Source organism: Felis catus, chromosome F2 (assembly GCF_018350175.1).
Source record: "Felis catus isolate Fca126 chromosome F2, F.catus_Fca126_mat1.0, whole genome shotgun sequence".
NCBI classification, from domain to species: Eukaryota; Metazoa; Chordata; class Mammalia; order Carnivora; family Felidae; genus Felis; species Felis catus.
The window spans coordinates 39,435,067-39,446,140 of NC_058385.1; the positions used below are offsets into that span (position 1 = coordinate 39,435,067).

Below are 11,074 nucleotides of genomic sequence, written 5' to 3' on the forward strand. Positions count from 1 at the left end.
TTTAACAAATGTGACATTTTGTACATGTTTTGTCTTCATTATGGAACCCTATGGTCTCTCTCTGCTCAGAGATTACTTCCTAGTGTATACATCTCAAGTGGCCTGTATATAAACAAATTAGTGAGAACACTCACCCCAACTCATTAACTTTAGCTGCATTATTGGAAGAAGTCATACTATGAACTGGAGATGGTCATGTTGGTGTTCTAAATAATCATGATAAACTTTCTCATGCTGTTTGGTATCATGGGTAATAATATCACTGACATTGAGGCTGAGTTAGTAGAACTACGTCTGTTACTTCTATTTACATGAGTCTTTTGATTTTTGATAGTGAATGTTAAGAGTGACAACATTAATACAAATGTGTTTATTTTATTTTATTTTTTACTATTCTCTTTGGAAGTAAGTTTTATTTGCATCCTTCTTTAGCCATCCCTGAAGCTCTCACACCCAGCATCTTCTCTGATTCACATCCAGAGAAACAAACAAGCAAAAAACTGACATAAAGCAAAAATATTTTGAAGTTAAATAAGTTGCTAAGTGTACTGGAGAGATAAACATCATGACTTCCGTTACTGCCACAGTCGCATCTCTCTTCATCCCACTTTGCCTCAATTCTGTGATTCAAACTCACATCGTGGATCCAATTTGGAAATCATCATATAGTGACAATAGATTGTGTCATGTCACTAAGTCAACAGTGATGCTGAACTTCTTCAGGAGTTGAAACCAGGTTTCGAAGAAAAGAAATAAGCACACCTCGGAGGCAGCATATGGTGCTTTCATCACAGATACAGAAGTCAGAAATTGTGGGGCTTCCATTAACTTTCATCTTACCCTGAAATAGAACAAGAGAGATAGAGGGGCATATTTTTTAAAAACAAAGCACCACAATACCATGCAAGCAGGAAAAGAAAAAACCCAGCCAAAAAAACTCCATCCTGGGAGAGGTAGTAAAGCATTGAGGTTAAGGGCATAGGCCCTGGAATCACTTTGCCTGGCTTCTAATCCCACCTCTATAGCCTAATAACTGCTAACCTTGGGGGAGGTATTTTAATTTCATTTGCATCTCAATTGCACTTACAAAATGGGTAATAATAGCTTACTTAACTCACAGAATTCTTGTGATGTTTGAATAAGTTAATACTTTATCTCACAGAACATGACGCATTATATTAACCAAATAAACTATACCAAATAATCCGTGACTTCCTGGAGATTGTCAGACACATCCCAGTGTTTGAGATATTATATGTAATAGGAAATGAGAATCAATAAGAATATGGCTCCTATGGGCATCTGGAGCCGTGTCTACAATTTCATATTGTGTATGAGATGTTAGCTGCTATTATTTGTAATGTTCAAGCACTCGTCGTCCAAGAATCATCAGTAAGATGTATTTGAATTGTTTCCATTTTTTAGCTTCTGGGGAAGGGACAGTTGTGTTCTTATACAAAACAGGTCACTGGAAAGGTAAATGTTTCATCTCACAATATTAGCTGGCCCTGCTATCTAAGGGTGACTCAAGGGAAGTGCTGGTTGAATAGGACCATACCTCCCAAAGCCACAAACAACTGGTGAGGATTGAGCCTTCCCAGGTGGACAAAGGAACTATCTTTCAGTCAAAGTTAGATGAGGCCCTGCACTTATTGCTAGGAACTCCAAAATATTCTCAGGGCTCCTGCGTAAAAAAAAATCCATGATAGGGGCACCTGGGTGGCTCAGTCGGTTGAGCGTCCGACGTCGGCTCAGGTCATGATCTCATGGTCCGCGAGTTCCAGCCCTGCATCGGGCTCTGTGCTGATGGCTCAGAGCCTGGAGCCTGTTTCAGATTCTGTGTCTCCCTCTCTCTCTGCCCCTCCCCCGTTCATGCTCTGTCTCTCTCTGTCTCAAAAATAAATAAACGTTAAAAAAATTAAAAAAAAAATCCATGATAGATAATACAAAGGCCATTAAAATCTCCATAAGAACAACAGTTCAGAAATTTAAAAATTATAGAAAATAAGATACAACCAAGCAACTCACTCTTTTTTACTAATGAAATTACAATTTTATGAGCTATGAGTATATGTGTATTAAATATATATGTATATATGTTTTTCCCACCCATATATTCTCAGACTAAAACTTGGATGGCTTTAATAAAGAATAAAATAAGTACCTGAATACAGTAGTTTCCTAAGTCCTTCTCTTAAGTAGGATGAGATAAATATTGTTTAGCGAATGAATGAATTAAAAATAAATGAATGAGGCAGTAAACTCCAATGGAATGGCCAAATGAGAGATGTCACCTTTCAGCAAAAGTGCTGGCTTTGTCATCTCACCCAGAGCCAAGGTCGCAAGACTTTGGGGGCAGGAAAGCGTAATGCCTAACAGAGTAGCTCAGAAAAAAGGGGTTCAGCTAAGTCACTGAAAGGCCAAGCAAAGAGCATATACTAAAATGGAGAGATTTGTTTCTCTGACTCATGGCGGCAAGGTCAGGCATTTCCTTTGCTAATAGCCAGTGAACCAATGGATGGCACACCATTAATGGATGTCTTAAGTTATGGGAAGGAATCGGGTTTCCCAAATGAATGTTCTTTCAATGCACTAAAAGGAAATGATCGGCAACCTAGAACTGGAAGAGCTTTCACATTAAATAGCTTCCTTTACATCTTGAAATGGGCATCGATGGTTTTGTTAAAAAGGAAGTGAACAATGACTAAACGCCTAAAGGAAAAGAAAGTAGCACCTTCTTGGCGACAAATCGGGGCAGATATTCACTCATGACCGGCAGCTGTGTTCCCAACTCCGGAAACAAATAAAATCCAAAGTCCTAAAAATTAAAACAAAGCATATTATGTAGTAAGATAAGAAATGGCAAGTGAGAAATGAGAAGATCCACCTGTTTAAGGTCAAGTAAGCTCTTCTATCTGTGGCTAAAAATTTACCAATATTTGCCTAAAGGCAAAAGGCAAAAAGTTGGTTTCTTGGGCTTCCGTATGCTTATCATGACACAGCTAGACAAGAAGGGTAAAGCTGTAGAAACTCCCAGGGTTGCAAAGGGATTTCTGACCTTCACGTAGGATTTCTCGGTTGACTAGATATGTGATATTATTGTGGGATTTTCTCTTAACTCTTAAGTACCTGTCCCTATTGTAGCCACAATAAAACTCATGGAAGCTATAACTGGAACACAAAGCCCAATTTGTCATCCTATTTAATCACAACAGGGCTCTCCTTGTGGGGAATCAAGTCATGATCCCTTTGTCCATCCCCTCAGCGGACAGAAAGTGAAAAATATCTTTGAGGAGGCTATTTATTGCACTATAGGCTAATGGTACTTGTCCTTCTTTGATAAAGAAACTACTTGCTTTCTCGGGTCATTGTTTCGTCTTTCTCCACGCCCTGTACGACTGATGCAAGTACAGTGATACTGACTTCAAAGGGAGCTTAATAGGGCATGGAGAAAGACAGGAAACATGGCGGGAATATTTAAGAGAGGACTTCACAAGGTCAAGTTTCCTTGTTGCAATTTCCTTATGCATATCTCAAACTGATTTGTCTTTCCATTTCAAGAACCAAGGGATGTTTAGTCCCTTTCTTATCCACAATCCTCATTAAAGTCATTAAAATGTTTCATTTGAATTCTACATACCACACAATTAATACATGAGCTGTGCTAGTCTCTATATGCAATTCTATTTCCTTGCTTGAAAGCTCTCTCACCAGTGTTCTGTGGATGAAATCAGAATTTTGATTCCGACTTCTAGCATCTTCCTTAGATGTAAATACATTTGCAAAGATAACGAAAACCAGAAACTCAAATGTTGCTTTTCTTGATAGAGCATCAAAGTCAGTGCGACCCACACGTGTCTTTGAGTCCTCTTCTCTCTCCCCACCTGATTTACTCCTGCGATCATGTCGATGATGGTGGAGTGAATGGATTTAAGCCCTTTTTCTCTTTGAGCCTTGGTATAAAGTGTTTCCAAAAACATATTCCATTTATATAAAATGAGTACGCATGCAGCCACAATCTCCACCTAGGCTAAAGCATTTTCTTTATTATAATGAGATGCATCTTTCTGGATTTTCTGCACAATCAGACTATAATTAAGCATAGGAAGATACAGGTAAGTGCATGAGATGCATGTTTAATTAAAAGAGAAAATGCTGGTTAAGTATCAATTTGTAGACATTCAATTTACAAGGAGGATTCCGAAAGCGACTCTGTCTTTCTCACATATTTCCTTTGATATGTATGTATGTGTTTACACGCATGTATGTTTTCACACTGAAATCATCTTCTCATTTCATATGCTAGAGTTCCTGCCACATGTACTGCCCCCATCCAAGAAAATGTTGGTATGTATTAAAAATCCCCATGAAAAAGAAAATGCTTGCATAAATTCATGTAGGGCAAATAAAAAAGCAGCCAGGACCCAGCGGGCTGAGTCAATGTATAGCTTGCATATGGAAACAATGACATGATTGTTTACTCACTGGTTTAATGATATTCACTTTCTCCTAATGGCAACGTGGAAAATGTGAGTGCCAGATGCTGCGCCCAGAGCGGAGAAGAGAGAACAGGGGAAGGTCTAGAGTAAGGAATTTATCCTGACACCAGAATGTAGTGTAACTCTTCAGTTTATTAAATGCTGTGTTTTTTTTTTTTTTAGAAAAAAATACTTTGATGTCTGCAGCTTAAATTTCCATATTTTTATATCAGTTCAGCAACAAATTTACATATTTCCTGGAATCTGCAGATATAAAAGCGGTAAAACACTCCAGGCATTATTAGACAGTAGATTATAACCCATTACTATTGTTTCAATTAGCAATGTAAAAGTGACCTGCAGTGTTCAGATGACCCACTAATGGATTTAAACGCTTTCAAATATTAATGCAGGTTTTCTAAAGATGAATCCCAAACCCATTATTCCTGGAACAACTATGAGCTGAAAAGCTGGCAATGATTGTGCATTATGTGGAAAGGCTCATGGTTAATTAAATGAATACCTAGCATTACACTATTCACTTTAGTGCTACAAAATTATTTCTCATTGATTTTTACATTCTGAGTCTGTGATTCAATTTACTTCTGCAATTTGTGTTGCCGTGTCAATAAAAGGGAACTGCTTGAAGATAGGAGCATTAGAGACTGATAAATACATTAAGATCCAATGAAAACGGCAGTTTTTCTATTGTTTTCCTCCACTGAAATATCATTTATAGCAGCACTCTGTTATGTATTATTAATACAATTTTTGTTTGCTTCCATCTGCTCTCTTCCCCCCTTCTCTATTCAGGAATTGGAATATTAGTGATTGCTTGAGGGTGAGTAGCTAATTTTTCAGTAACAAGTTCTCTCACTATCAAGAACAAAAGCACCATCAACACAAATCTGTTATTTCATGTTAAATGAACTAGAAGGCCAGATTCCTCATCAAAGACAGTGTGGGGAGTTGCTGTGTGTGCATTTTCATTTCAAGGACTAAATGACACTTGTGTTTGTTAAACCATGAAAGCTAAAAAATAACAAATAGCTCAAACCCCGTCACCCAATTTATGCGATGTAACCACAACGTGATGTATTTAGGAAGTGTACGTTTTATTCAGAAACTTTATTGCCTGTTTTATGATTGAAGCGACGTGTGTCTTTTTCCAAGTCACCTGGACTCAGTTCTGTCAAAGTCTGAAGTCCTACGTTGAGATTTGCTTCACCACTCTTCGTTACTCCAAAATGTTGCAAACTTCACCTTCGTTGTTCTGGGTGTGCAAAGAAACCTTAGATGTGAAATCTTAGACCTGCCTGCATCAGTGTACACTCATAACCTAGGACGTGTTCGTTATGTATGTGTGTATGTATGTATGTATGTGAATTTAACTTTTCCTGAGAAAGGTAGGTTTACCAGTCAAACGTAATAATTAATATTTTCTACCTAGGATCATCTCACTGGAGTTTATTGTGCCCAAATCATCTCCATGAGGATGATCAGTCAGCTAACCTCATCTCATCGTACATCTGAATTTTTCTGCACTCTACATTAGACCCAGTGGAGAATCCAATCTCAGCAAAGGTGGTATGCCCAGCCCCAAAGGATTCACCTTCCACTATCTATGCTCCTTACAAAATCTATCTTCAAGCCATTACTTTCCATATTGAGCTGCGTTGGTAACATGAGTTTGAGTATTGATTTAATACAAAATGTACAACATGGAAAATTTTATATTGAAAATCGTTCTGCAAAGTTTTCAGAAAAGATCACTCTAGAGACATAAAACTAACAAAGGGAGAATGCAAATGACCAATAGACACATTACAATTTCAACTTCCTTATTCATCAACGAACGTGGATTTAAAATAATTAGCTTTTTTTGCCCACCATTGTCAGAGATGAGAAGAAAGAATACTTCATATTAGTGAGGAAAATGGAGCTGTGCATGCATCTGGTAGGATGTACGATGATGCAGTTTTTCCAAAGGTGGTGTGAACATATGTGTTTTTAGATTTTGAGAGGCTTGCCTACCCTTTTTGCTATGAAATTCTACCTTTTGGAATTTAATCTCAGGAAATAATTATGAATGTGTCCAAAGATTTAGCTATACAAACTGTTCATCTCGACCTTATGGGGTCATTCGTGAGAATAAAAAAACTGAATACGTCCTAACTGTCTAAAATGAAGAATTAGCTAGTAAATCATGGGGCATTAGTACAATTGAATAGTGCTCAATCCTTTAAAATTATATACAACAATATTCGATGATATGGGAAGACATTTACGGTATATTGTTGATCGAATAAAACATACCACGCAAACACACACGCTCACAAGTGACCAAACTGTGTATAACCTATTTGGTGTTTAAATAGTGACATTATATAAGTTCTTTAATAATTTTGAAGATATTCCAAAGGATTCGAATTACTGCTTCAAACATGTTTTTTCTTATAAAAAAGTAACTCGTGCTCACTGCAGAGTAGTTTAAACGACGCAAAAATAACACACTCTACATCTGTACATCCACATGTAGGTATATGGAAGAAAAGGCACATGGGCAAGAGATACAACAAAATGTTAACGGAGATTATGTTTTAGCTGTGCTGTGAGTTACTTTCTCTTGCATTTTCACTTCCATGTTTATATATGCCTACAAATAATATGGATAACATGTTTTCGTAGTTAGAAATATGATTGCGAATTCCCTCTTAGTTATTCTACACAGAAACCAAATGGGAAGATGCCCTTGTAACTTTTATGGGAAGGAAGATAAAATAATTAGAAACAGCCATGACAGAGAAAAAAAATACTGTTTACCTGTCAAAAAAAAATTCTAAATTAGAACCCTAGCTCTCTGAATTACTAGCTGGGGACCCCGGCAACTCACAGAACTTCTCTGAGCTTCGGTTCCCTCTAAATATACTTCTATACCCCAAAGCAACAATGGTCAAAAGAGAAAAGCAAATGTCTGCCTAGTTGCATCTGAATATTGAGACATAGTGACTTCTGAGCAGGTTGCAAATAAGCTTAAATACCACCGAATACTCCCTCATGTTCTAGTTCACTGTTTCTTTCACTCTTCGGAGCCTCATGCACACTTACAGCCAGTTGGACTTTTACCTTGTGACATTTGCTCCAAAGGATTTTCTGTCATTAAAATGAAATACATCTTTTCAGAAGAGGACAGAGCAGTAAGTAATGCAGCGATGTTCATAACGCTTTGCCCCCAGTAATTAGCAAACGTCGTTCTTATTGTTGTGGCCCTTGCGTGAGCTCTGCAAGCACAGCCCCTGCTGCTTTTTGCTCACTATTGCACGCTCTGTGTCTGCACATAGTAGGTTCCTGTTGTCAGATGAATCGTACAACACACCCAGGTTAGAGTTTCAAAATTTGAGGGCCGCATTTTTACCTTCGTTGCGGCAAAATTGAAACAAGTACTTAGAAGATGATTATATAACACTTTGCCAGTCATGTAGCTGCTAAATAGAAATCGTGTGACGTTAGAAAGGAACAGTCGTTGCTCTTAGAAGCTGGGGTTATCACATCGGCAACCGGGGGAATAGCTCCTCCCTTTGTCAAAGTTCCCAGCTTCCCCCTCGCCCCCCCCAAAGCAGAACCAAACACCTGGAACTGGTTCCTGAATGATGCCGCTTAGACAGTGTCTGTGCTTGCTGATGTGTTGCTGGCTGGTGGAGAAGGCCAAGCACAGGCCTTTGGGCTCTGCACACGACACCTTTTCTTAGGTAACTGAGCAAGGGGATTAAAAAAAAAAAGATTTCTTTATAATACAATTTTTCAGTATCCAGACCACTACGTAATCATCATTAGTGAAGGTGGGCTCTAAGGATAAATGCACTTCTAAAAGCTGCTTTGAGTCTAGACGGTTTCTCAGTTTGACATATTTATAGGAGTGGAAAACTTAGGCTTTCACCTCAGTTTGCTCATCTTCGAAAAGGGACTATTCACAATGTATCAATTATAGGGTGGTTAGAAAGGAACAGGAGTTAGTACATGGAGAATACTTTCAACAGTGAAGGCAGAGTGAGTTTTTAAACACAAGTTCCAGACTATTCCTGCCTCTCTACTGCTCCTGCTGGGGCCTGGAGTAGTGTTTCAAGAGGTTGTGTCTCGGGTAGGACAAAGCAAGTGGGAGTCTCTACGAACTGAATGGTAAAGTAAGACAATGGTTCAGATGACCAAAGCCATGAAGATATTTGACTAAAACTCCTTTACAAGTTCCTTAATTCCTCACTCAGTAGGCATGACCATGGCTATATATATATTAAGAAGGCATTGTTTTACAGCTGAAAGAAACCTTGTGGGATATCTGGTTTCGTCACCTTAGTTGGCTCTCCCCTCAGAGAGGTAGGATGGATGGCTGAGGGTCGCCCAGCCAGATGGCAGTTTAAACCTAGTCCTCATGCTGCCTGCCCTGGACCCTCCACCGTATTTATTTTTTCTTAATGGCGTAAAATACACTATCTTTAAATTAAAACAAAACTCCCGCCAAAAAAAAAATGTTGTTCTCTTAAGTCTTGAGGCATTGGCAGCGACCCATTTATTATAGGATTGCATTTTACAAATGATCTTATGTATTAGACTGTACACGCACACACACACACACACACACGCACGCACACTCTCCGCCTCCTAATCATTAACTAATATGCTGCTAGATCTGGGGCTTACAAACACATTTTTGATAGAACCTTACAAGGTTCCCATGTGTAACTGCTTTTTCAGTAGTGTTTTGCAAAGGAATGACTGGAATGATAATGAAGTCCGCTAGGCTGGTATCCAGGGCATGGGCTGGCTGCATGGAGGTTCTAGAAAGTGCTGAAGGATGATCTTACTGTCTGCTGCAGTGTGAAGGGAACACTTGATTAGAGTATGACACTCCTGTTGACCTTGAAAATAACATATAGAGTTAAATGGACCCAGTGCTGAGGTATGTCGTTTTCAATGCTATAGAAAGGAACATTGTTGCCAGTAGATACAATGTTACTCTACCCTGACAGTTCAGGACAGTGTCACCAATAGCTCCTTGGACAAGTGCACTTAACAGGGAATGTGACACTTTGTGCATCTGGCCAAAATTCACGTGACATTAATTTTGTTTTGTTTTTGCCAAGATTATCTTTACTTGCACCATTACCTTGATTAATGCACAAGCAGATAATAACATATAAACATTGAAGTAACCGCAACATAACTATCCAGAGGAAAATAGCTAAATGAAAATAGAGTGGAATGAAAAAAGAGCATTTCACAATGAACTAGACAAGAGCACATTTTAAACATGCATTCTCCTCTAAATGTTTTCACAAATTTGATAATTACATTCATTTTATTTAAAGTTAGCTAAGATTAACTTATACCAAGAGAAAGAATATATCCTCTGTACTGTACTATAAAAGCTATAAAATCTAATTAGATAGTGGGAACTCAATAGAAATTATTATAGCCATAACGAATTAGAACACAATAAATAGTATAGATTTTGGAAATTTACTGTCTAAGGTAGATAGTGCATACATTATTAAACTATGCAGAAGTCGTCTGGAGAAATGTTCATTCAGAAGTGAGCTAAATGAGGATGCCGAAGATTATTAAGGTCACCATAAAGACATTACACCACAGAGGGGAGGGGGAGGATTCTGGGAACAGACTCAATGGAACCCTTGGTGTCAGAAATCCACAAAGAACCGAGTATGTTTGTGAAGACACACTGCATAACAACGTAACTTTTGAATAGTTATATAAATAGCTTTATTTTCTTCAAAAGAAACAGGAAATACATTTTACATAATCTGATCAGAACAGGAAACCTGCATTTTGTGCAAAGCATACTATGAATTCATTTTCTTTGTTATGGCTTAACTAGCCCTAGCCTCTCACCTCCAATCATAACAGACTCCTTCTGGTTTAATTATGCTTCTAGTTCTAAAGATGAGTTAACCGCTTATGCAGAGAATTGGACTTTCAATAATCAGAAAAAAAAAAAAGCCTATGTTCTGATTAACCATTGAACTGACCACCATTTTAGTTTCTTATGATAGTTCTCTCTCAGACATGGGAGTAAGCCACCCAACATACAGGCAGGAAGCAAGAGGACCCCTCAGGTACGCTAAAACAATTGCAAACAGTGTTATAAGTTAGTTTTTCATTAAATGCACAGTAGAGGGGCGCCTGGGTGGCGCAGTCGGTTAAGCGTCCGACTTCAGCCAGGTCACGATCTCGCGGTCCGTGAGTTCGAGCCCCGCGTCGGGCTCTGAGCTGATGGCTCAGAGCCTGGAGCCTGTTTCCGATTCTGTGTCTCCCTCTCTCTCTGCCCCTCCCCCGTTCATGCTCTGTCTCTCTCTTTCCCAAAAATAAATAAAAAACGTTGAAAAAAAAATTAAAAAAAAAAATGCACAGTAGAGGGCCTGGGACCTGAAACAGGAGAGGACTTACACTCCACTGGAGGAAGCTATACCTTCAGAGACCAAATGGTGAAGGAAGTTACTAGAACGAGCAGGACAATTGATCCGAAATTTGACTATGCATCGTAAACTTTCCTCCGGCTAAAAAGTATCAATTCCTCAGTTTAG

The 11,074-nt window shown here is 38.6% G+C and overlaps 1 long non-coding RNA gene across 1 annotated transcript; it reads right to left on the reverse strand.

Moving 5' to 3' along the window:
* Positions 1 to 365: 365 nt before the first annotated feature.
* Positions 366 to 10,785, reverse strand: LOC109496097. Its single transcript, XR_002739498.2, has 2 exons — positions 2,735 to 10,785; positions 366 to 841 (listed from the first exon to the last, which is right to left on the reverse strand). It is a non-coding gene; the product is annotated as an uncharacterized LOC109496097 (long non-coding RNA).
* Between the last annotated feature and the right edge of the window lie 289 nt (positions 10,786 to 11,074).